The sequence below is a fragment of the Mesoplodon bidens genome, assembly GCF_964165515.1.
Source record: "Mesoplodon bidens genome assembly, chromosome: 9".
Taxonomy (NCBI): domain Eukaryota; kingdom Metazoa; phylum Chordata; class Mammalia; order Artiodactyla; family Ziphiidae; genus Mesoplodon; species Mesoplodon bidens.
In genome coordinates this window covers 67,030,376-67,057,929 of record NC_138166.1, presented here as the reverse complement: position 1 = coordinate 67,057,929, position 27,554 = coordinate 67,030,376, and the positions used below count along the sequence as shown (strand labels likewise).

Genomic DNA, 27,554 nt, shown 5'->3' with positions numbered 1-27,554 from the left:
TTAAAAATAATATACCAAATACTTCTACCAAGATTCACTCTTTTCTATGTCAAGAACTCCTGGACCTCATCTGAAACTGCTTCACTCCAATATGATGGGATCTTTAAAACATTTTCACATTATCCCCTTCTCCTCTTATTTATTCTCCATTTCCATCATTAGTAAGACACACACTTTGAATGTTTTTACTTTTTTACTTCTCCCTCGTCCCTCACCATTCTCAACGCTGGTGATTTTGCTGATATGTTTAAACTCTTAGTGGTACACTCTATATATTTTCCTTAAACTATGCTTCTTCTCCAAGAATCCTAGAGAAGCACTATATTTACACTGGCAAAAAAATCTACAGACTCTTCCTTATTAGCTCACATTTAATTATGTGTAGAAAATTGTGTGTAAGAGGTGTGTGAGTGTGTAAATGGAGAGAGAGAGATCTACTATGGATTATTTGTTACTTGATACGTTTTATGGGTATTTTCCTCAGAAGGGAGCAAAAGTTAAATACTCTGAGTTCTTGCATCTCCTCCTCATTCATTCACCATGATGGCTGAATGACATCTAGGTTGAGCATGGTAATCCCGAGTTCTAGTTCTTTCCTCCCAGTAGTCTGTAGATGATTTTTTTATTGTCTTCTGGCTTCAAATCTTAGATAAGTCCAGTATCACTGTTAACCTCTTTCTGAGCCATCTGTAGGTAACTTGTTTTATCTCCCTGGAAATTTATGAAACTATAAGATTCTCTCTTTCTCAGGAATTTTACCAGAATGTTTCTAGATTTTTTTTTTTTTTTTTTGCTCATCATTCCATACTAGAATTCAGTACAAGCAATTAAGCTGTAAACTTGCTCTCACCTTAAGAAAAATTTTTCTATTGTTTGTTGTTGTACTTCTTCTCCAAGTATCACTTTCTCTTTTTTGAAGGCCTATTGTTTTGTACATTAGTGCTCCCAGAGGCATCCTTCAAGACTCTTATCTTTTCCATTATGATTTCTATCTTCTTGTCTTTCTACTTTGCAGTTTGATGTATTTTTCTTTTTTTCTTTTTTTTTTTTTTTGTGGTACGCGGGCCTCCCACTGTTGTGGCCTCTCCCGTTGCGGAGCACAGGCTCCGGACGCACAGGCCCAGCGGCCATGGCTCACAGGCCCAGCTGCTCCATGGCACGTGGGATCTTCCCGGACCAGGGCACGAACCCACGTCCCCTGCATCGGCAGACTCTCAACCACTGCGCCACCAGGGAAGCCCCGATATGTATTATTCTTGATCCCCTAGTGCAAAATGTTTTAGTCTCAACATCCTTTAATTCATCTAATACATTGTTTCGTTGATATATCATGAGATTTTGTTGCTTAATTTCTTTTCTTTGTTTTGTAGATGCCATTGTATCTATATCAAGTTATTTTAATTGTTGTTGTTTAGTTCCAGTGTTTCTTTTTCAGAAGCTCTGTACCTCTGGGTATGTCTATATTTCTGGGTATCTCTGTCTGTGCCAACTCATCTTCTCTCTGGCTGATGGGTTCAAGTTATTTGGGTTATACTCTTCTTTGCCGGCTCTTTGAGGTTCAAGTCTTATTGCTGGAGTATATTCAGAGGTAGCAGGCCCACAAATGGTGGAAGTCAAGATGCTTTCTTCCCTTAAGGATTCTGATAAAATTAAAGACTCCCAGCTCCCTACAGAGGCATCTAAAAGAAGTTACCCCACTTTCTGGTCCCTCTGTTCTCTCCCCACCTTAAGAAATTGGAAAACTCCATTCACACACAAATTTCTTTCATGGCTTCTTAGGAATCAGGAATGCCAGGTGCAATCACGCAGCATTACTATCAGCCATTCCTCAGATTATCTTTGAGGACAAAGATCTACTGCTTTCTGGTCCTCACCCCAGATGCTCACAAGATGCTCACTTAGCTAAGAAGAGAGAAATTCCAATACCAGTTGATTTTACTAAGACCCAAAAGAATCCAAGATCTCCCTTTTACCTTTTGACTCAGAAAATGCTCAGAATCTTTTTCCCAAAGAAAACCTCCATAAAATAAAATCAATCCTTGCTTTTTCTCTATCATAGCTTCCACACATGTTGAATAACAATATTCTAGATTTGAATAGGGCTTTGAGATTATTTTATTTCACACATGAGAAAACCCAGGAGTTGAAAATATAAGTGTTATGAAGACAGTTAAAAAACCAGACATTTAGGCAATTATGCCATGACATCACTTGATGCCATTTAATATGCCATTGCTCTGAGCTGGTTATAATTGAGCAGCAGTTACAAATCAAGAGACTCTTAACTAGACGACTGAAGATTCCTTGTGGAGAATGGTTAATGTAACATTTCAAATCTTTTTTTGGAGTAACGCAAGGTAGATAAAAATGTTCTAATTTCTAAAATACGGTAATTAATTAGTAATTAAATTATGATTTATTATTGTAGGTGTGGGTTGGTGTAGGTTTAGAAAAATCATGTAGGTTTTTCCAAGTTTCATGTTAAGATTCACATTGTAAAAGTAAACAGAGGAGTAGAGTGAATAACTTGATGGTCATGGAGAAACCCAAAATATTACCCCTAGGAAGCTCGTATTTTGCAACCCTCTTTAAGCAAATATGTGTATATGTGTGTGTGTATGTGTGTGTGTGTGTGTGTGCATATATGTGGTTTAGACTTCCCTGTTAGTCATTTAATTGGCTAATGGTGGAATTTACCATCAGGTAAGGAAACTATTATTTTTTTAAAATTCATGAATATGAAAAAACTTGTTAAAGTTTGAGGAACTATAATCAAATTAGAGAAGGTGAGGCTGCTTTGCTAATCCCTACAAAGTACATGGAATCTAGTCAATAGTAATAACCACACAGGGATCTAGCAACGTGAATACAATTTAATTCTCAAATATTTTTGCTGCCATGTTAGATAAATTTACAATTACTGTATGAAGCAAAAATGCCATTCATTCATGTCTATCAGTTATTTATGCCTGAATTAAATAAAGTTGATAAATTATTATTTCCAAAAAACAAACAAAAAAGAGGGTCATCACACTTTGCTAAAATATGCTTCATATTCTTCTGGAAATAACATTTTGATGATATAAGTAAAATTATGTTACTCTCTTTGAATGGCTCAGAACAACAAAAGATAAAAAACAGCAAAGTTTTCATTTATGTGGAAGATATTTAAATTTCACAAAGATATGAAAAACAATTTAATGTGTTATTCATTTTCATCACATATATATTCTGATCACCTCCTATTCACCCCACTGATGAAGGAGTGCCCTACACTAAACAGTACTAGATAGCCAAACACATAATACCCAACATTGGTCAGATGAACTTGATAGCAGACTGTTAAGTCACATATACTCACAGTCTAGGGGAGAAGGACACTGCATGCTATGCAAGGCCACATAGGGTTTGCACTTGAGGACAGCATGAACAGGACTGTGGAAGCAGATTCTATAGTAACAAGAGGATGAGGCGTCCTGCGGGAGGATGTGATTGATTTGTTTAATTCCACAGGCTGGAAAAGTTAGGTTGATGACCAGTTGGAGTATAGTTCATCTGGCTCATAAGGGGCTAGCCAGGTGGAGAACCTTTCCTGCTGGGGAGATTGCAGGAGGAATGCATATTTGGCAAGAGCAGGGGAGCTCACGGTTAGGCTTTTTGGGGTCCTGTGAGGCTCAAGATATCAAGATAGCACTTAGAATTTTAGACTGTACAATACAGTGTGTTTAATATCAATTTAAAGGTATTGGTTTCTCAATGCTGGATCACTGAAACCAGACATTAAAATGATAAAGAGACTTATGATAGTCACAATAATAATAGTCATATTTTTTTTTACTGCAATGATCTTTAATGGGGAATTCTTAAACTAGATCCATTAGATAATTCTAAAAGAAAATCCAACTGTTAGCAACTTTGGCAACAAGATATCAAATACAGATCTACATGTGAATTTAGAAACTTGTGCTGATATAGAGAACTGCATTTGTTGATATGACAGTAAATCTTCTAACACTATATTATTTTCTTAAATCTTTGTTTATTCTAATGAAAATGTCTTTCTTTCTATCTACATACCTCCAAGAATCATGCCAAAAGACAAGATGTTACCAAAAAAGTAGGTAATATGTATAATAGATGCAATTATCTAGCTTTGCTAATTGTAATCACACAAGGAAAACAAAGCCATTTGGGAAAATCTTTTTTCAAAATTACATGTAAAAGCAACTTAAATTAAAATTATGCAAGATCAGTTTCCAGAGAGAATGATATTAGTACACTTAGTGGAACATTAAAGTTTTTCCAGTTATTTGTTTTTATAAATATATGGAACCTTAACATCCTTGATGATATACCAAACACAGGTCAAAATATATATTAATATTTTAAATAAATGTATGTGTTTACCTGTGTACAGATGTGTAGATAAGGATTATACTTAAATATAGTATAATAATAATATATTGTAACTCATGTGATGTGGTTCATATAAGAGTGGGCACAGATGACATAGAGCTAAGTCTAAACTCAAGCGATAGAATTAGCTTCATTAAGTTTTGCTCTATTTTTCTGTTGAGATGATCTCTTAGACTCATGAAACCGTGCTAAATCAGACTATGAGCAATGTGGAAGGGGCGAAGTTAAGTGAAACATTGATATGATGAAATCTGATTTAGAGAGCGCACACCTGCCATCCAAGCAGAAAATGTTAAGTCCTCTATGTTGAAAAAGGGAGAATATTTCAATCCCCTATTCCCTGCAGGCATTAATTTTTCATTTTTATTATTCTTTGGATTAACGTTCAGATTTGAGTTGTTCTATGTTTGCTTTGATATACTCAAAACATTGTCTAATAAATAAATGTATCATATTGTGGTGATATATAGTTAGTAATATGTACATATTATATTTGTTTTCTAATCATTTTGTACAAGCTTTAAATTTTATCATATTCTCTGTATAGCAATAAAGCCATTTCCATTGCAAACTTGTAACAATAATGGATAGCAACCTTCAGGGGATACATTTCTGAGAAATTTATTTTCCCTCATCTTGCTCAGCCACCCAAAGAATGAATTTGCTTCCATGACAGATAAAGACTACACTGATCAATTTTAAAATGGTCTTGGGGCATCATAAGTCAATAACAGAAAAGGAAAATGCAAGATAATAGTATTTCTTTTCATTAGGTTGGTAGATGGCATTCCAGATTTATGCATCAAAATTGTCTCTTTAACAGTTATTAAATAACTTTAAGCATACATCTTGGTTGTGTGGGTCCTGTTTTATACTGAATAATCAAGACAAAGATAAATTCTATTTGACTGCAATGTGATTACTTTACAGAAATATGATTACCAAAAAGTATGTGAAATTTAAAAGACAGAATATACTTACTACAAAGCATAATATTCTACACTGAAATCTAAAACTGCCACATGATATAATTTTAAATTATTTTTTTAGTATGAGTTCTGCAATAATAAGACATTTCATAGGAATGATTTGTTGTTCTTGTTTTGTTTTTTAAACTCACTTGAGCAATAAGTAATAAGAGTGGTGTTCTACAAAACTGTCATGGGAGAAGACATACATTTCATAGGCTATTTTAAATTCAGTGATGGTGAAAACTTTTTGTTGCAAAAGTGTGCCTTTCAAAGTAATTTGAGATAAACTAAAATTATAGCATTTTAAAGGGATTTTTCCGATTGCTCTCATTTTCCTCTGAGAGTGTTATATATGCCTGAATTACATATAATAAATGGAAAAGTGTTTCTTTTAGAGAAAGCTCCAAAACATTTCTTTAGAAATGTGATTTCAATGTTTTGCGCATTTGAGAACTCGTTATACTCCTTCCTATCACTCAAATATCAAATTGAAATATCTTTCGAAGTGTTACTTTTGTGAAAATTACCAATGACTTCCTTGAAAACTGAAAAATTTAAGTAATTTAGTGAAGAAAAAAAAACCTATCTGATGTAAACTCCATTTGACTGTCTGAATTTTTCACCCTTCATTGGTTTTGGTAGATGCATGCAAACATATGTCCACGCTCTTTTGAAGCGTTTGACATAGTACCCATGAAATATGTCAAGTCAACATCATTTGTACAATTTGGCTATAAAAGATGATTTTAGATGTAAAATAGATGTATTTCCCATTCCACTCCTCAAAACATCCCAGTTAAGGTGACAAGTTTCTAACCATGGTTGATAAAATGCTCCAATGATCTTAAAAGTATGTTATCATCAATATGCCAGAGTACTGGAAAATGTCTATTAATTTGAGTTCTAACGATCATTTGTATTTCTACATACTGAAAATTACAGTCCAAGAGGAAATTAAGGAAAAAATTCATTTACAAGACTATAAAAAAGAAGAAAATACTTAGAAATAAATTAACAAAAGAGGTTCAAGACTTGCATACTGTACTACACTAATATTTTGAAAACTATAAAACATTATTGAAAGAAATTAAAGAGGGCCTAAATAAATGGAAAGACAATCCGTGTTAATGAATTAGAAGCCTTAATTTTAAGGTGGCAGTAATACTCAAAATGTTCAAGAAATTTAATGCATTCCCTATTAAATTTCCATCTGCCATTTTGCAGAAATGTAAAGGCTAATCCTAAAGACCATATGGAATTGAAAAAGACCCTGAATACCAAAAACAATATTGAAAAGGAAGAACAAAGTTGAAGGACTTACACTTCTTGATTTCAAAACTTATTATACAGCTACTATAATCAAAACAATAGCATACTGGAATAATGATAGATATACAGATTAATGGAATAAAATTGAGAACCAAAAAATAAATACATAATATATGGTCAATTGATCGTTTCAAGATGCCAAGACCATTCAATGAGGGAAAGCATTTAACAAATGCTGGGAATACAGGATATCCACATGAAAATGTAGGACGTTGGACACTTACCTCATATCATACACAAAAGATAACTCAAAACGGATAAAAACATCTATATCTAAGAGTTAAAACTGTACAAATCATAAAAGAGAATATAGGAATAAATCTTCATGATTATGGATACTTATATATGTCACCAAAACACAAGAAAAAGAGAAAAAAGAATTGAACTTCATCAAATCAAAATTAATTTTTTTGTACTTCAAAGGACACTAACAACAGAGTGAAAAGAAAATCCACAAAATGGGAGAAAATATTTACAAATCTTAAACCTAATAAGGGTTTAGTATCCAGAATATATAAAGAACTGAAAACTCAACAGCTAAAAGACAAACAATGCAATTTTAAAACGGGCAAAGGAGTTGAATAGACATTTCTTCAAAGAGGATAGACACATGACCGTGAGCAATGAGATGCTCAATGTCATTAGCCATTTATTCCAAATCAAAACCCATGAGACACAATTTCAGACCCAATAGTATGGCCATAATTTTAAAAAAATGATGATGATGATGCAGAGAAACTGGAGTCCTCATATATTGCTGGTAGGAATTTAAAATGGTACAGCTACTTTAGAAAACAGTCTGGCATTTCTTCAAAAAGCTAAATATAGAATTACCATATGACCAAGCAATTCTACTCTTAAGTATTCACCCAAGGAAATTAATACATGTTCAAGTAAAAAAATTAAACACAAATATTCATAACAGCATTATTCATAATAGCCAAAAAGTGAAAATAATCCAATGTCTGTCAACTGGTAAATGGATAAACAAAATGTGGTATATTCATACAATGGAATATTATTCAGTTATAAAAAGAAATGAAGTACTAAAACAGCTACAACTTGGATGAATATAGAAAACATTATACTAACCAAAAGAAGCCAGACACAAAGGTCACATATTGTGTGATTCCTTTTATATGAAACATACAGAATAAGCAAACTCATATAGGTAGAAAGTAGATCAGTGGTTTTCACAGGCTAGGAGAAAGGGGGGGAAGGGAATAGGGAGTAACTGTTAATGGGCAGGAGATATCTTTTGGGGGAGACAAAAATGTTCTGAAATGAGACAATGGTGATGATTGTACAACATTGTTTATGTAAAAAAACCCCACTGAACTGTATATTTTTAAATGGTTAAAATGGTGAAATTTATTTTACGTAAACTTTACCTCAATTTAAAATAATGGAGTGAAGTAGTGATGCATACAACAGCATGGATGAACCTAAAACACATGATACTGTGTAAAGGAAGCCTGATACATAAGAGTACCTATTGTATAATCCCATTTACATGAAGTTCTAGAATAGGCAAAACAAACATGATGATAGAAATCAGAGCAATGGTTGGTTGGGAAGAATAACTGGTATGAAGCACAAAGGGAACATTCTGGAGTGATGAAAATGTCTGACATCTTGAGAAAGGCACAGATTACACAGTTTATGCATTTTTCAAAGCTGAACAATGTGATTAAGAATTACGTATTTCATTGTGTAATCAGATCTATAACACTTGTTTTGATAACATCAATTTGTTCCAACATGACTGATGTATTGGGGAATAATAGAAAAGGAACTTCGTGTTAGCTTATGCATGAAAAACACTAGCTGAACATCAAAAACAGCACCCAATTTAACTGAGCCAAATAATGCAATAAATGGACATACTTCAAACACCTACCAGCTGTCTTAGTTCACTTCACCACATGTGTTACAAGCCATTCCCATCCACATCTAGTGTTACAGCTTTCTAATTTCATATGATCCATTGTACTGGATTAAATAATGACCTTCAAAAATCATGTCCAGGGCTTCCCTGGTGGCGCAGTGGTTGAGAGTCTGCCTGCTGATGCAGGCGACACAGGTTCGTGCCCCAGTCTGGGAAGATCCCACATGCCGCGGAGCGGCTGGGCCCGTGAGCCATGGCCGCTGAGCCTGAGCGTCCGGAGCCTGTGCTCCGCAACGGGAGAGACCACAACAGTGAGAGGCTTGCGTATCGCAAAAAAAAAAAAAAAAAAAAAAAAAATCATGTCCATTTGGAACCTATAAATGTGACCTTACTTGTAAATAGGGTCTTTGTCGATGTAATCAAGTCAAACTGAGGTCATACTAGATTGGGTGAACGCTAACTCCAGTAAGACCGATGTCCTTATAAGAGGGAGATTTGGACACAAGGAACAGATACACAGGGGAGAAGCCTATGTGAAGACAGTGGCAGAGACTGAAGTGATGTATCTATGTAATCCTAAGGATTCTGCCATCAACCACCAGAAGCTAGAAGAGGCAAGGGGGAATTCTTCCCTAGAACCATCAGAGAAAGCACAGACCTGCCTACACCTTGATTTGAGACTTCTAGCCTCCAGAACCGTGAGAGAATAAACTTCCATTGTTTTAAGCCACCCAGTTTGTGGTAATTTGTTACAGCAGCCCTACAAAACTAATACACCCATCTTCTACCACTTCACAATAACTCATAAGCTGAAACCCTTCTGAAGCCCATTTCCAGAAGCAAACATGGGTATTTTTCAAATTAAAGCGTCTTATTTATTGTATTATTTTTTCATATCCATTTAACATGTGTAAAACTGTACTATTATTTTTACTAGGTTTCTATTGTTCCTTATGTCACTGATATATGACATTATATATTGTGCTCTAAATCCATCTTTCCCATAAGCACTGCACTTCTTTGTTGAGCAAATTTCCATAACACACTGCTGTGAGGTATTCTTTTTTTTTTTCTTTCCATTAGCACATAAGTTAGATTAGGTTATAAAATAAGGCAGGGCATATTACAGCTTCTCAGTAGTATTCCCATTATAAAGAAATGTACTAGTTGCCTTGACTGATCATGTATATTTCCTAGGTTTTCATCTATACAAACCAGTGCATGGGTTAGGTTCCTCTACAAATAGCTAATTTTATATTTTTGGTTTCACTGTCAGAAATTAACACTATTTCCAAATTCTAAAAGTTATCTTCTTAGTTCAAAATTTCCTCTGGCTATTACTTATCTCTACCTTTTTTGCAGTCAAACTAATTAAAATCTAGGTTATCTACACTCTGTCTCCTCACTTCTCAAACTATCACAATCTAGATTCCATCTCTTCTACTCAACTGAATCTCAAACTCAGCATGATTGACAAATAGCTCCTGTTTTCACAAATTAGTGAGCACTATTCAGTCTTCATCTCATTCGATGGCTTGGAAGCTTTTTATACCATTGACTTCTCGCTTCTTTTCATGACTCTTTCAATGCTATGAAAACCAATTTCATAACATATCCACTCATAGTCTTCCTCCTCTCTCTCTTTAGTTGCTTTTCAGCATTATTGCTTGTGGCATATTTTTCTCTGCCTGTCATTTAAATGAGGATGTTCTCAAGCTACTGATTTTTTAATGCAAGTCTGTGTCATCCTAGCTAACAAGATAAACAGAGGAGCTAACTTGAGCAGAGTTCTGAGATAGGCTTTTACTGCGGTTCAAGAGGAGTGATATGAAAATCATTTGTATGAGAAGAGTTATATAGCATGCTAATTCCAATTTATTCAGTGACACTGAACATACTACTTAATCTATTTTTGGTTATGGTTTTTCTATCTTCCAAATTAGTATATATTTGTTTTTTACCTTACTGAAATGCTAGAACATTTCCAAGATGTTTGCAAATTGTTTTTTAAAGCCTCTGAGAATGTGTTATATAAGAATCAATAAATGAAAACGTTATTGTAGCCATAGCTCAGAAATATTTTTTTAATCTCTAATGTCATTATATGACATTATAATTTGGCAATGCTCACAGTTGTAAAGTGAGTTTTTAGTTTTAAATTTAGAGGCATTTACCCTAAAGTATTTCTTTCATTTTATGGTTGTTTCGATTCACATCAAATACTAACAAACATATAAATACTCTCTTAGCAAAGGTTGTCCTGGCCTGTGATAATGAATCATTATTTTTGGTGATTAAAAACCAACATACCTAACTAAAGTAATTCACTAAAAATAAGTTGTAATGTCATCTCTTTTCTACTATTCAAACCATAATCATTAGCTGTATTTCCAGGCCTTCATACATAAAGATATATTCCCAAGGAATATGTTGTTGAGTGATATCTCCTTACTAAGTTCTTGAAGGAGAAGACATAAATCAAAATTTTATAATCTCAGAGATAAAAGGAGCCTAGGAGCTCACCTGCGGTGGGAGAATAGCATCATTGCTAGCAGTATGGGCTCTGCAGCCAGATGGCCTGAATTTGAATTCAGTCTGCTATTTTCTGCTATTTAGTATTGACACTTGTGTGAATTAGGCAAGTTACTTAATGTTACTAAACTTGGATTTCTCATCTGTAGAGTTAGTAATAATACCTACACTGTAAGAATTGTTTACGTTAAATAAGAATATATAAATATGCAAATATATATATCCTATAACAGTCAGTAGTATATTTAATACATATTAAATACCCAGTAAATGTTAGGTACTACTACTACTATTATTTACTCCAACTCTCAGCTCCTACATGGGCCCATGCCATTCAGCTCACGTGTGGCCATTTCATTAGGGAGATCCCACCAGCTCATATAGAACCGTGGATGGTCACTTACATTTAGGAGATCCAGTTCTCTTCAGAGGATACCGTTGGTACAGTTTTCCTAGTACGTTGTTGTTCCACATCTGTTTCAGTGTCATCAGCTTTTTTATACCAGGTATAAAATGAAAACAGTTAAAGAGAGGAGAGCTTATAGGAAGAAGAGAAAAATATTGCTCAATATATATATAATATGATATATATATTATACCTATACTACAGATATAATTATATATTACATATATTATTATAGCACCCAAAAAAGCAAAAGGGAAAGATTATATTGGCTAACTTCAGGCAAATTTTGGTTTTTACTGGAATTTGTATTTTCTTTGTTGAAATAATAGGGACAGTAAACATATATTAAATGATAAGCATGGTTGCTCTAAAATAGGTTTCTTTTCCTTCATGACTTACTCCACTTAGCAATTTTTCAAGACTCATTCAGTAGGGACCATATTCAATTCAATGTTCAACACAATACATTCTTGTTTTTCAAGAAAGCCTAAATTATCGCATGGCATAATTTTAAAAATAGAACTCAGGTTCTTTCTAGAAAAAAATAAAGATAAAATACACTGAATTCTATAACTCACCATTGAAGTATGAATGTAAATAAACAACAAAAAAATGTATATATTTTTATCCCTTGGAAGTAGACAATCTCTGTAAATTTATTTTTCCTTTTTATGTTTCCTTTAATAAGAATACTTGCTGCTCCTAAAGGAGAGTTTTATTTCACTTTGGTTTGGGCAAAATCAAAAATATATATATATAATACTTGATAATATAAAAAAATATATAAACTATCTGTATTATATCCACTTGTTCCTTGTCACTATTACTCTATGGGCTTAACATTCTCCTCAGTAATGTATGCTTTTATAAAGTCAAGAATCATAATGAGTTGTTTTTTGTTAACCAGAACAGTTTTCCCAGTTGACTCGCTCATGGTAAAATCAATAAACATTTACTTTTGGCTTAGAATAGAGGAAATTTTGAAATGTTTTCTAAAATAGCAATTAATACTTCTATTTCCAAAATATTAACATAACATTATTATATGTTTTCTTTTCATCAGAATATAATTCTTTTGTTTAAATTGTACCAATATACAGTTTTTCATTTTTTTAAAAGAGAATAGGTACCTGATTATATGTGTTCCTTTCAAATAAGAAAACAAAAATAAAATCTATGATGGGAATTCCCTGCCAGTCCAGTGGTTAGGACTCTGCGTTTCCACTGCAGGGGGCCCAGGTTCAATCCCTGGTCAGGGAACTAAGATCCCGCCAGCTGAGTGGCTCCACTAAAAAAGTAAAATAAAATAAAAAATCTGTGAAAGGCTTACAGAATGAGAAGTATTCATCCAGATATAGAAAAAACTGACCTACTTGTCACCCCATTCCCCACTATAGACTACAACAAGAAGCCACTATGAAAAAAAAGTAATTTATGCCAGATTAAAAGTAAGTGTGCTACCAAACATACTCACCAGAGCACAATTTTAAATATGTACTCTTTTTGTGTTTTGCAACTATACTTGAATAATTGTGCCCCAAGCTAAAACCTTTTTTTAACTTCTTTTTTTTGTTTGTTTGTTTTGTGGTATGCGGGCCTCTCACTGCTGTGGCCTCTCCCGTTGCGGAGCACAGGCTCCAGACGCGCAGGCTCAGCGGCCATGGCTCACGGGCCCAGCCGCTCCGCGGCATGTGGGATCTTCCCGGACCGGGGCACAAACCCGTGTCCCCTGCATCGGCAGGTGGACTCTCAACCACTGCGCCACCAGGGAAGCCCTAACTTCTTTTAATAGTGTAACTACATAGACTGTCTATTTCTTTTAAAAGAACTTACAGAATCCAAATGAGTAACAAGAAAAGAAAAACAAAGATAAGCCATTACTGTCAGTACTCATATATTTTGATAAAGAAACACAACACTCAATGTTTCTCTCTTCTCTAGATGTCCAGCTTGCAGCAACTTGTTGATGTTATATGCATTTACTTTGTCACTAATTAAGAATGAAAGGGTTAATCAGATGCCTCCAACATTCTCTGTCTAGAAATCCAGGTATAGGCTTTATATATATTTTAGTTCTAAAGAGCTTCCCCAAAACACTTGGGACTCATTCTTTCTATCCATAAATGTCTACTATAGTATTACGCATATTCCTTTCCCTAAAATTTAAGCTGTAGGGGCCAAGAGTTTTATTATTCTGATGGCTCATTGGTCATGCATCTTTGTCATTCTTTCCTGGAAGAACAGTGTGGATCCTTCAGAATCCACTTCAATTGCTACGACTTCTAAAAAAGTCTGCCAAACTCTCTTACTATCACCCTCGGACTCCTCTGAATTACTCTGACCCCTTATAGCAATGCTTTGTAACAGCCAATTCACAAAATTATATGTACTGCTATCTTTTATAAGTATATATGTAGTTTCCCTAAGGCCTTATGTCCCACAAGGTACCTAATATGTTTGCCCATGACGAATGCTTAAAAATATTATTTGATGCACTGACTGAATCTCTGCTTTTGACTGGTGTTTATGTCTCTCATCGTTGAATTTGTTCTTCTTTCAAGCTGTGCCTCATAAAACATATGCTATCTTGCTCAAAACATGGCAGGATGGCCAAATATTATATGATGAAACTCAAAAGAATTCAATTTAAACTCTTCTCCCAAAAACAATCATCGTCTTTGATTACCCTTCAGAAAAAAGAATCTAGTGCTTCATCATGTGTGAAGTTGAATATCCAAAAGTAGGCTTCTTGAAAAAGTCACATGTGTTTATCACATGGGAGAATTAGACTATTAAACTAAGATGAGAATGCTGGAGAGTGCAACAATATTTGTCAACAAACATTTCCTCGGTTACTAAAATGTAGTGCTGTAATAGAGAGGATACAGAAAAATCCAATATGGTAGTCCCTGCAAATCAACGGATCAAAAACATGCAATGCTATATTTTTTTATGTTTTCCTCTGTGTCTGTCTTGCCCGTCTAACCAAGCGGTTTTTTTCTGGTGAAGAGAATCTTCCATGATACATAAGAAATGTTATTTCAACCAAGCAAGACCCTGTGTGGCCTTCCAGGAGCAGACGTTTCCCCCCCACCCACCCATGCCCATGTCCTCTGCCTGCCTTTTGTCTGTAGAAAAACTTTAGTCCAAGAATAAATTTAATCAGAGAAGTGAGAAAATGCAGAAAAAAAGGAGATCAGTCAAGCAAGACAAAAAAATAATAGTTTAGCCATTAAACAATGTTAAGGACATTTAGTTCTTCCTTAAGGGCTGTAGACAATATTCTGAGCCTTGTCCCTTGAGTTGTTTTGCAGATACTGAAACCCCCACCAGGTAGAAGTTAACTGTATGATGCCCACAAGCACGTAAACCCCAGACTGATTGGAACCAGAAGGTTGATGATGTTGACTCCCAATTACCTTACCACCAAACAATCAGGAGAACATCTGGTTGACATTCTTCTGAGCTGGTCACACACCCCACAACCCTCCTCCCTCACCCTGTCTTTACAGCCTTTCCCTGAAAGCCTTCAGGGAGTTCGGGTCTTTTAAGTACAACCTGCCACAGAATCCTTGCTTGGCTCCCTGCAATAAATGCTGCACTTTCCTTCACCACAGCCCAGTGTCAGTAGATCAGTTTTACTGCAGGCAGGCAAGCAGACCAAAGTTTGGCTGGGTAACATTATGATTATTGAATTTGCTTTAATGTCTGAATATAGCATCTTTCAGAAAAGTACTTGCATTTGGAAAGGGAGAATTTCGTCCAAGCAATAAATGACTAATTATAGATTTTATTACTTGCAGTCTACAAGGGAAAGAGGAAAATACTCACTGAACATAACTGTGAGCATTAAAACCTAATCCTGTGGGTAAACACCTGCTTGGCCTACAGGTGGCAGAGGCCAACTCAAGGCTACTCCACCTGGTTCAGTTTTATCTCATGCTACCTTCTCTGTTATCATATTGCCCTCGAATGCTTCAGGCACATCCGACCTATCTCCCTGCATCTATTCTTGCCCTTCTTCAATCCATCTTTAAAGGAAAAAAATTCAGAATATGTCACACCCTTGATTAAGCTAAGCACCACCTCCACAATAGTAACAAAACATGGCCTCTCTCTGCACTTAAGATTCAAGTCCTGATGGCCTATGAGCACTTCCATGATCTGGCTCCTGCCTATCTTTCTGGCATCACCGCAGCTTTATTAACCCTTTTGTTCAACTCTATCGGCCTTCCTTCTGTCCTTGATCATACCCAGCTTATTCTACCTTCGGGCCGTTTCACTTGCTTTTGGGGGTACCTGGAAAACTTGGCTCAAATTCCATTTCTTTAGAGAAAAGTTTGTTTCTCAGTCTAGAGTCTTTGTATCCCCCAGTGTCAGTCACTCTTTCACATCACCCTGCTTTCCTGTCTCCACAGTAGAGAGCAATATTTAAAATTCACTTAGTGTTTATTCTTGGCTTCTCCTCTTTAGAACAGAATCTCCCTGGTCTATTCTCTCCCTAGAGCCCAGAACAGCTCCTGGCGCAGCGCAGGTGCTTAGAGTACATTGCTAAGTAAAGTCCTAGGAGCAGAAGCAACACCGTTTCTCAGTTCTCAGCCACCGAAGTCCCAAGACAAGAACAAGGGGCTGAATTTAAAACAAGGACAGGAGGAGAAAGTTAATTTCTCCTGGAAAGCTACAGAGGATGCTGACACTCTTCCAAGATTCAGAAGCTACTGTTGTTATTTGTCCCCTACACGTTGAAACAGAAAATGTCAGTGAAAATCCAAGATAGTGGGACAATTATGTAAATAAATAAAATAAAACATGGTGAATGTATCAATCCTAAGATACTTTCAGTTATCACTCATTGATGTAAAAGGAAGAATCCCTGGAAATAACAAGTGATTCCTTTTATTTTAACATTTTAAAAAACTGTGATATAAATGGGTATGTACATGTTATTCCAATTAAATACAAACTACTTATAATATGCATTAATGGATCATAAAATTTCACCTCCAACTAGGAATAACCCACCTTCAAATATGCACACTTGAAGGAAGCTTAACAAGTGTGTCAGTAACCTTTAGTATTAAAGTGTCATTCGCCCTATATTTTCTTGCCTTTAATAAATTTATTTCCCTTGTTTCCCTTTAAGCTGACTGAATCTCTGGCTATGTTTCTTCCTCTCTGTCCTGAATAAGCTCCTACTGTTATGCCCGAACCAGGCCATCCCATCTATTTGCCTGTGACCTAACCCACGTAACCTCACTGGGCTCCTAAAACCCTCTCATCTGAGCTCATCAATGAGAGCCTTCTCCTCCTTTAAAGGCACCCTCAGTTTAATGTTCAGGTTAGCTGAGTAATCAATGGTTCCGGTAAAGCTTATTTCATTTTCATTTTTTTCCCTATGTATGAGGATTTTTCAGCTTCTGTGTTAAAGTTGACAAGGAAAGTACTTTCATTTTAGTGCTACGCTTTCATCTTTTGCTTAATCTAGAAACAATTTCACTCCTGCAAACAAACCTGGCATATTTATGAACATGAGCAGGTTATATGGTCACCTTTTATAATTCTGTCACGGAGTCAAACTGTATTTTCGAGAAAACAGAAATCTTCCATAGAGCATATGTACACAACTCTAAGCATCCTGAAAATGTGTAGTGTAAGTGAAGCTATTTCTTTTGCATATTTTATCCTTTCTGCAAAAGGAATTTATGTTTTTAGTGGCTGGGGAGATTCTAAATTTAATTAATACAAGAGCATCATTTGAGTTGGCCATAAAAATGTCCACTCCAGTGACCTTTCCATCTTCTGTCACAAGTGGGAGTGATGGATTGACAAAGTGGTCCTGCACTAAATATTGCCCAAAACAATACCAGATCCTTTTGTGCATATTTACAATACAGTGAATTGAGTTGTTTAAGAAACAACCCTAGAAAGTAAAGGCTTTGAACTTTCCATCTGAAACTATTTTTTTAAAGGGGAAAGTTGAGTCATTGATATGATTTTTAACACAGTAATATTCTACAATCAATTCACAGAGATTATATTCTCAATACCAAAAAAAAAAAAAAAAGACAGAAACAGTCACACATCAGTCAGTTTGGAACGAACAGTCACACTGTTCGTTCCAAAGAGTGTTTTACCCAAATACTAATCGAAATGCTAGGAACAATTACTATATTTTATGTGGAGCATTCCCTTGAAGGAGCATTTTAAAACGTAACGGACTCTAGTATTCACATCATCCCTTCAAGAATGTAAATAATGCCAACATTCATTATTATTGTTGTGATTGTTAACAATCACTACTATTGGTATTGCTCTAACAACTGTAATAATGGTCGTTTCTTTTCACCCTTCAGAAACACTATTAAATATGAGCCACACAAGAGAAAGTGGAATACATCAAAAACTTTTAGAGCACTTCATGAGGATGCCATGTCGGAGAGGGTGAGAGAAGGAGTAGGAAAGAAAGAGGCAAAGACAGAGTAAGTGTGAAAAGACAGAAAAAAATATTATTAAATACTATTAAAAATTTGGATACAGGTAGAGAAAGAGACAAATCATATGTGTGTCAAGAAAAAGGAGAAATACCATTTTCAGCTTATGGGGAAAAGGCACAAGAAATATATAATCCTAGCACTTTTTCCTTCTACAACAATTTTCTCCTCTAGGATAAAGCCTGGAAGCCTAGAGTTTGTCATGCCCAATAACAGAGAGACCTTGGCTAACCCAAAGATGCACGTGCTACTAGTTTCATGCAACTCTTAAGTTCCTAAAAGTGATATCAACAATACCTTCCAAAACACAGCAATTCCCAGCTTAATCAGGCATCACTCTTCCTATGTATCAAGCCTGAAATCCTACCATTATGTTTTATTAAGCTACCATGATTTTTAAAAAGAGCATGAGGTTTCAAATAAGAGTGGAAATGATTGTGCGTAATGTAATAGACAAGAACCAGGAGAAAAAAGAGTAATGCCTGGGGAGAGGAGATACAGAAGGCAGGCACCTTTCGGCATGGTGAAACGTTACTCTGAGAACCAGAGGCCATTGAGAGTGAGCATTCGCTGTGAGAAAGAACAGAACCTCTAAGAAGGAGACCATAGGTAAGTTCTATCTTCCATTTTTACCAACAGAGTAGTTCTGAAGCACAAGAAGAAAGTGTATGGGAGAATAAAGCCGAGTTCATGAAAGTTATCCTCTTACTTTCCGTAATATTCACACATGAGCCTCTCCTCCAGAAGTTTCTTATATGGTCCCATTTCCTCAAACTTGCAAATAATAGCAATGTAAAATGCCAAAACTTTGATTCTTACATATAATAACTTAGCAAAAATGTAATAAGCACCTGAATAGCTACTCTAGGCTTCAAGATAGATACAGAAGATAGAAAGGTGACCACAAGTGTGGTCTCTCTCCTTACAGAATTTTAAACCTAGTGAGGAGACTAAGAAAAAAGGTGAGAGTAGGGCCTCCCTGGTGGCGCAGTGGTTGAGAGTCCGCCTGCCGATGCAGGGGATACGGGTTCGTGCCCCGGTCTGGGAGGATCCCATATGCCGCGGAGCGGCTGAGCCCGTGAGCCATGGCCGCTGGGCCTGCGCATCCGGAGCCTGTGCTCCGCAACGGGAGAGGCCACAACAGTGAGAGGCCCGCATACCGCAAAAAGAAAAAAAAAAAAAAAAAAAAAAAAAGGTGAGAGTAAAACATAGCCTCTTACATGAAAGGTGAGTGCAGGGTCCCATGGGAACACAGAAGCACATCATCAACTCACACCAGGGAACCAGTGAAGACTTCCTGGAGAAGACTATGCATAAGCTGACTGTTAAAGAATCAGTAAAAGTTATCCCTGTAGAGAAAGAGGGACAGGGACCCTAGATTGCAGGAGTGTGATGCACTCGGGAAGTATAAGTGATTACGGTTTAGATGGAGGAGTGTCAGCAGTTAAGGCAAGAGCAATTACCTATGGGGCGGAATAAAGAAAGAATTTTCAGGCTAACCAGCAAATCTGTTCTTTATCCTTGGTATACTGAAAATCACTGTAGATTTTTAAAAATCAATTTTGAGGTATAATTTATGTACAAGAAAGTACACTCATTTGAAGCATATAATTCAATGAGTTTTGACAGACATATAAAGCTGTATAAATACAACCATAATTAAGGTCAGAACATTTCTACCACCCGCCCAAATTTCCTCAAGTCCCTTTGTAACTTATCCCTCCCTCCCAACCCAGCCCCAGGCAACCATTAATCTACTCATCTCTCAGATGAGTTGGATTTACAGGTGTGGAATAAGAGGTTGTTTGCAGGTGTGGAATAAGAGGTTGTTCCCAGTTTGAGGCTCACATGAATAAAGCTGTTATAAAAAATACCTAGGAGTGGAATATCTGGCACATATGGTAGGCATATATTTAACATTTTAAGAAACTTCAAGTTTTCCAAAGTGGCCATATGATTTTATATTTGTGCCAAACATGTATGAGAATTCCAGTTGCTCTACATCATCTCCAATGATTGGTATTAGCAATTTTCTAACAGGCTTATAGTAGCATCTCATTGTAGTTTTAATCAGCATTTCTCTGATGACTAATGATGTTGAACATCTCTTCATGTGTTTTTTTGTCCATTTATATATCTTCTTTGGTGAAGTGTTTGGTCAAATATTTTAACCAATTTTTTGTTGTTGGGGGAAGGAGTTGTTGGTCATATTATTGAGTTATAGGAGTTCTGCATATATTCTGGACCTAAGTCCTCCGTTAAATATACTATTGTGAATATTTTCTCCTGTTCTACATTTTTAATTTTATTTTCTTAATGGCATCTTTCAAAGAATGAACATTTTTAATTTTGATAACATCCAATTTATCCTATTTTTTTCTTTATGGTTCATGTTTTTGTGCCCTATTCAAGAAAGCTTAGACATAAAGAATTAACACAACCCTGGAAGAAAATCCTAAATGTATATTTTTGTCTATTCCATGTGCATGTAAACTGTTTATCCTCTTCTTAACTGGTTGGGATAGAAAAGAATGCATACCATAAGCCCTTAGCCATATTAATTTGCTCTAATAATAGATAACATGTTTAACATAGTAGGTATGATCAGGGCTACCACTTGATTAAGCTGGTAGTTAAGTCTATGTTCATTCTCCAAGATCCTTCTGGTTTCTGCAGGAGCCAGACTGATGAATTAGATGAAAATACAATAGGTAATACCACCCCTACGTTTTTGAGATCCTTAAAGATGGCACCAATTTCTGCCATCCCCTCGTCCATTCACATATAGCAGGATGAGATATTGTGTTTTATTTCTCCCTTAGCACATGTAGGTAGGGCGGCCTTCCCCACTATGATTGTTATTTCCCTATAGGTCAAGGACTGAAAGTAGGAGTTATTCTGTCAATTATGTCAGCCCCATTTATACATTCATAGAATAAAGAAATGACCATTGGCCAAGTACATGAACCCAGTCAACTATAAGCCAAATTTGGCCCAAGACTCCATTTATTACCTGGTCTCCATAGCTTCCTACTCTAACATGGCTCAATGATGTCTTTTCCAGTCTTCCGTTATTAATGTCAACTTAAGACTTCTGTCTAATAATCCTCAAAATGTCTGGGTATTCCTTTCCCCAGGGGACATTTACCCAAGTAAATGGATATAGGTTCTTTCGGGGAAGGACTGAAGGCATCATTAAAATACTGATATATTTTTGCCATGGTTATATAGAATCCTTCCTCCTGTAGACACTGTCACCTCATTAGTCAGTGGTCTCTGGGTCTAAAACACGTCTCAGGCACTTGGGAAAAAGTTCATGGCTTTTTGTTGGGGAAGTCATCCTCAAATCATCTACCCTTGCTATGTTTTGAATTATGTACCAGTATTGTACAAGAGTATTTAGCTGCCTACCTATTTTGTCCCTACGGATGCCATGTTCATTCAAGAACTTTGGGAAGTTTGAGCCAATATTTCTTTAAGTATTTTTTTTTTCTGATCTGTTCTCTTCTTTCATTCCACATTCTGATTGACTATATTTTAAATTTGTTGAAAATTTTCCACAAGTCTCTAAGATTTTTCTATTTTTGATATGGTTTCTGTCTCATTTTTAGATTTTTCCCCAAATCCACTGATTCTCTCTGTCAAATTTATTATGCTACTAACTAGTGCAATATTTTTAAATTTTAGATATTATACTTTTCAGGTATAGAATTTTTGTTTTGATCTTTTTATATTTTCCATTCATCTTCTGAGATAATCTTTCCCTTCATTACTTACTTGAACATACTTACAAAAGCTACTTTAAAGTTCTTTTCCGAAAAATAAAAATATGGATCATCCAAGGGTTCACTTCAGCTGATTGTTTTTCCCCCTGAAAATGGTCACATTTTCCTGTCTCTTCATATTTCAAGTAAAAATAGATTTTATCCTGAACATCACAACATTTATGTTGTGGAGTCTCTAGATTTTGTTATATTGTTCTGAAGGATGTTGTTTTTGTTTTAGCAGAAAATATAGGCAATTAACTTGGTTAGAAACAAACTTTAACAACTGGTTCACCTGCAGTGGATGGCAATTCAAACCTCAATTAAGTTCTTTCATTTTTAGCATCATTCAATCTATCCTTGCAGGTGTGATCTAAGCCAGCTAGACATTGGGCAGAGTTTACACATTACTATAGGTACCCATGCTTTTTTTTTTTTTTTTTTTTTGCTGTACACGGGCCTCTCACTGTTGCGGCCTCTCCCGTTGCGGAGCACAGGCTCCGGACGCGCAGGCTCAGCAGCCATGGCTCACGGGCCCAGCCGCTCCGCGGCATGTGGGATCTTCCCGGACCGGGGCACGAACCCGCGTCCCCTGCATCGGCAGGCGGACTCTCAACCACTGCGCCACCAGGGAAGCCCGGTACCCATGCTTTTTGACAAAGAAATGAAATGCTCTGAATTTCTCTCTCTCCTCTGGCCTTACCTTGACATTCTTCCAGCTTGCAGCAACCTGTTAATGTTACATGCACTTACTTCATCACTAATTAAGGAAGAGAGAGTTAATCAGATGCTTCTATCATTCTCCATCTAGAAGTCCAGGTATAGGCTTCATATATATTTTAGTTCTAAAGAGCTTCCGTAAATCATTTGGGACTCAAACTTTCCCTGCAGGAATATCTATAGGATTACCCATATTCCTTTCCCTAAGATTTAAATTATAGGGGCCAAGAATTTTATTGATCCTGATGGCTCATTGGTCATGTATCTTTGTCATCCTTCCTTGGAAGAACAAAGTGGATCCTTCAGGATCTAGTTAAAGTGGTACAATTTCTAGGAAAGTCTACCTGACTCTCTTATAATCATCCTCAGGCTTCCTTGAATTTCTCTGAACCTTTCTGGAAATGTTTCATATCAATCAATGTACAAAATCATATGTACCATTATCTTTTATAATTTTATAAGTATGAGTTTACACATACCTGGGGTTTCCATTTTCTGGTTCTCTCCTTTCTGGGATGACCCTCTCACTTTCCTTCAGCTATAGCTGCCGTAAGTTCTGTCCTCTGATTCCTCTGGTCATGAAGCTAGTAGGTTTTCTATGGATGTTTCAGCTGCCTTATATCAAGACATGATTTTCATCCCCAGGCTAAAACCACAAAAACAGGGAACTCACCATTTGCCATTCCTTTTTTCTAAGTTTTACCCCACTCCAAAAAATCTGTAGGCTGAGTTTAAGGTATCTGTGGAATATTCAGTTGGAGATGTCAAGTTTGAAAATAGATGGGCCAAAGCTGGATTGGGTACCTCAAACTATGGATGAATTTTTCATAACTAAATTCTCCCTTGCCTTTATCCATTATTGAAGAAGAAAGTTTAATAATCAACTTTATAGTCCACCTTAAAATTATGGACAGCCAAGTGAAACTTTATCAGAGATGCATCTGAACATATGTTTGGTGGGCTTTCTAGTGAATATTTTGCTTTCTAATTTAAAAAAATAGACTCAGCTGTTTATTCCTTCCTCCATGTTCCTTTTCTGGATGTGATGCCAGGAGATGTAGCAGCCATTGCATGACTAGGAAGTAACAAGCATGAAGACAAAAGCCAATACGCTAACAATGCTGGAGCAAAAAGGCAGGTGGAATTTGGATCATTACTGACTAGAAGGTCTTCTGCAAAAGCCATAGATGGACTATCTCTGGATTTATTATTCAGTATGTGGGAAAAAATATGCACTATTTTTTTCAGCTGTTTGTCAGATTTTCTGTGAGTAATAACTGATACTTTCCTAATTGATACCATAAATATATAGAAAACAACTCAAGAAAGATCTAGGCAGGAAATAAGTCAACAGGGTAGACATAGCAGTTGAAGCCATGGTTTGAATGAGATCACCAAGTGAGAATATTATAAAGTAAAAGGAAAACAGGGCTGAGAACAAGTGTTGGAGAACATTGGCACTTAAGAAGAACTGCTAGAGGAAAGAAGCTGCTGGAAAAAGATATATGACTATAAAGAGAAAGAATAAGAAAGAGAAAAGGATGACCTAGAAACCAAAAGAGGAAGAAGTAGGTGTCAGTGTTCAAATGCTACAAAGTAGAGCTAACCAAAGCACAGAAAAGGGTCCATTAAGTTTGGTGATATCAAAGTAGAGCATATTAGTGAAACAGAAAACAGGTTCTAATAAACCTGGCTTCTGGATAATGTTTCTCAGCTACAAACTGGACTGCACCAGTCACCCCAGTAAATGTACCTCTCACAGTAGGCTGTTGGTCGCAAAGCCGATCCTGAAAGGGGATGTGGATGGATCACTGCTCCAACTGGAAATACAATTCAAAGTGCAGGCTCTATAGATAGAAGGACAATAGGGTCTTTCTTAATATGAAAGGCAGCATATTTTATATCCCTTAAAAAAAAATAACAGCTTAAGTTTAGAATGATCTACCAAGTGGGCAACAGGGTGGATTTTCTTGACCCTTTCACTTTTAAAAGAACAACAAGATGCTAAGGTTTAATACCTGCCTGTTTCCCTGCAGCCGAGACACAGGTCTCAAGCGTGCTTTGAAGATGACAGGCACTTGAATCAGTGATGATATAGATACAGAAAGGGAGAAGAGGAGGGGATAAAATGGAATCAGTGAAATATAGTGAAAAAAGGACTTAGCGCTCTTTTCTTCTTCTTGTCAGTAGTCAATAATATGAAAATATTAGCACAAGGCAAATAAATATATAAGAAAAGTTATAAAAAGGAACAACAGATGTAAAGAGTGATTAAAAGTGAGGCAGACCAACCTTCAATGTCTAACTTAGCACTTAGGGGTCTTCAGAGCTGCAGGGAACATTCCTTTTTTCTTTTTATTACTATGGAATTGGTAAGAAGGACTTGAAAAGGCATGTGAGAATTTAAAAGTGTTTCTTTCTTTCTTTCTTTCTTTTTGAGAATTCTTTTAACCTAAAGAAGATGTATGGAAAACCCACAAAGCACTTAGTAAAAGTGAAAAGATGGTTATGAACAATTAAAATCCTTTCTGCTTCATTAACTTTTCATTGTTAAATGTTGTCACTGATGAATGCCAGGCTGAGACATTGAATAGTCTCTCAAATAGCATATATATCAAGAAATGAATTGAAGACAAAAGTAAATCAAGAGAACCCACAGACTAAGCTTATTAACAACATGACATGGGTAAAAGGCTCAGGTTAAAAGTGTATGTCTCGGTTACCAGGGGATGGGGGCGGGGGAGGGATGAATTGGGAGATTGGGATTGACATATACACACTACTATATACAAGATAGATAACTAATAAGAACCTGCTGTATAGCACAGGGAAGTCTACTCAATATTCTGTAATGGCCTATATGGGAAAAGAATCTAAAAAAAAAAAAGTGTGGATACATGTATATGTATAACCAATTCACTTTGCTATAAACCTGAAACTAACACAACATTGTAAATCAGCTATACTCCAATAAATTTTTTTTTAAAAGTGTACATCTCTATTTTAGCATCCCACTGGGAACTTTGTGCTCACAAAGCTATGTATGTGGGGTTACATGCATTCTTTACATTTTCCAAATACATTCCTCACCAATGTAAATACAGTACAGATGAACAGGGCAAGATACACAGTGTTCAGGATCTAATACAAAATGAAAATCTGGGGCCCCTCGTTTAAAAAGCAAGAAAAGGGCCTCCCTGGTGGCACAGTGGTTGAGAGTCCGCTTGCGGATGCAGGGGATACGGGTTCGTGCCCCGGTCTGGGAGGATCCCATATGCCGCGGAGCGGCTGGGCCCGTGACCCATGGCCGCTGGGCCTGCGCGTCCGGAGCCTGTGCTCCGCAACGGGAGAGGCCACAACAGTGAGAGGCCCGCATACCGCAAAAAGAAAAAAAGAAAAAAAGAAAAAAATAAATAAAAAGCAAGAAAAAACAATGCCTCTAGAAGTACTAAAATATAATTTTTTCCTTTCTTCTTATAGTCTTTCTCTCAACTTGTCATATTGTTTAATATTTGCTATTTAACATAATTCAAAATTTTTTTAATTAAAACTTTAAATGGAAGAAATTTTATCATTCACTTTATATTATGCAATGTCATTTTAAATGAAAATATGAGAGAATTTAACTCAGTTGCAGTATCACAAAATTATGTAATTCATATGTCTTGGTTAGTACATGTATATTTCATTCTCACAAGAACAGCAGAAACATTCCATAAAATTAATTCAACTGGTTTTATTTTACTTCTTTTTAAAATTAATTTTTAATATTTTTAATTGTGGTAAAATAAGCATAACATAAAATTTACCACCTTAACCATTTTTAAGTGGATAGTTCAGTGGTATTAGGTACATTTATATTGTACAACCATCACCACCATCTTTATTTCCTTTCTTGATAAGCATACATTCTACTGACATTCTACGGTTTGGCTGATTGACGTGTAAGGAAGAACTAAAAGGAGAAGGAACTGGAAGCCCTATTTTTCCTTTTTATGTCACTACTTTCAGTGTAAGTGGTTGGCTAATGCAAGGAAGTAACACAAGTAAGAAAGGGCAAGGTAGAGCTCTGTGGCTGCTTCTATTTTTCAGAATGCCATCATGGCCTTCTTTCTGCGTTAGAGACAAGTCTTGGTTCAACCGAGATGTGTGGTCTCTAGGGGCGGTCAGTAAATGCCTCCCACCCCTTACTCAGTCAGCCTTAACATCTTACCTCCTAGTGGCTCTGAGCAATACTTAACCCCCAAATATCTTGGAATTCCGCGTCATATTCAAATAAGGCAGCAAGGAGCAGAGGAGGTGCATTATTATGCTTATTTCCAAGCATCTCCACCTGTGCTCCATTTTCCCTCGGCCTTGACTTATAAACCACAAGTGAAAAGACAAAGTGGTTAAGAATTTCAGCTGGCGACAGCAGGACATTTAACCAGGTGCCAGGCTTTCCCAGAGCAAGGCCCTGCGCAATGGTACAGGTCAGATGCCCAGGAAGCGGTCGCTGCCGACCAGAGAGACTGAACAGGATGCAGAGTCCCCACGTTCACAGAGCACTTTACAGTTTACAAAGCACATCTCATTTACCTCACCTGTCACATCAGTTCCGTCTGCAGGTGAGCAGCTGATATCTGCTGTTCAATTAATTAAACAAGGAAACCATTAGACTGAGGCAGCTCTAATGCCAGCACGGCAAACATAAACCAAAATCTAAGCCTGTAAACGCGCCAAAGTTATGAAATTGAAGCGCTAAGAAACAATCAATCACAAAGAGCAAACTAGGCTTTAAGCTATAGCCAGGCAAACTCCTCCACTTTCTCTGTACGTGCTTAACCCTGGCTCCTGTCCTTCCCCTGTCCACCTAACCACTTCCTGATTGGCGCTGCCCGTTTCAAATCTATTTTTGTTCAAATAAATTATTCACATGTTTAATATGTTTCAGGTTATCTTTTAACACCCCTTACAGACTAGAGAGATGCCTGATGAGCCCAAGTTCCGTGGCTAACTGGGGGTGGAATGTGGATTAGAAGCGAGCATCCTGGTCTC

General features: G+C 36.4%; 1 long non-coding RNA gene across 1 annotated transcript in view; it reads right to left on the bottom strand.

Moving 5' to 3' along the window:
* LOC308622874 overlaps positions 1-23,311 on the bottom strand; it is a 50,738-nt gene extending 27,427 nt beyond the window's left edge. The window contains exons 1-2 of the long non-coding RNA XR_014016698.1: positions 22,997-23,311; positions 11,541-11,628 (exon numbers count right to left, since the gene is read on the bottom strand). This is a non-coding gene — a long non-coding RNA (uncharacterized lncRNA). The remainder of the gene's footprint in view (positions 1-11,540; positions 11,629-22,996) is intronic.
* Between the last annotated feature and the right edge of the window lie 4,243 nt (positions 23,312-27,554).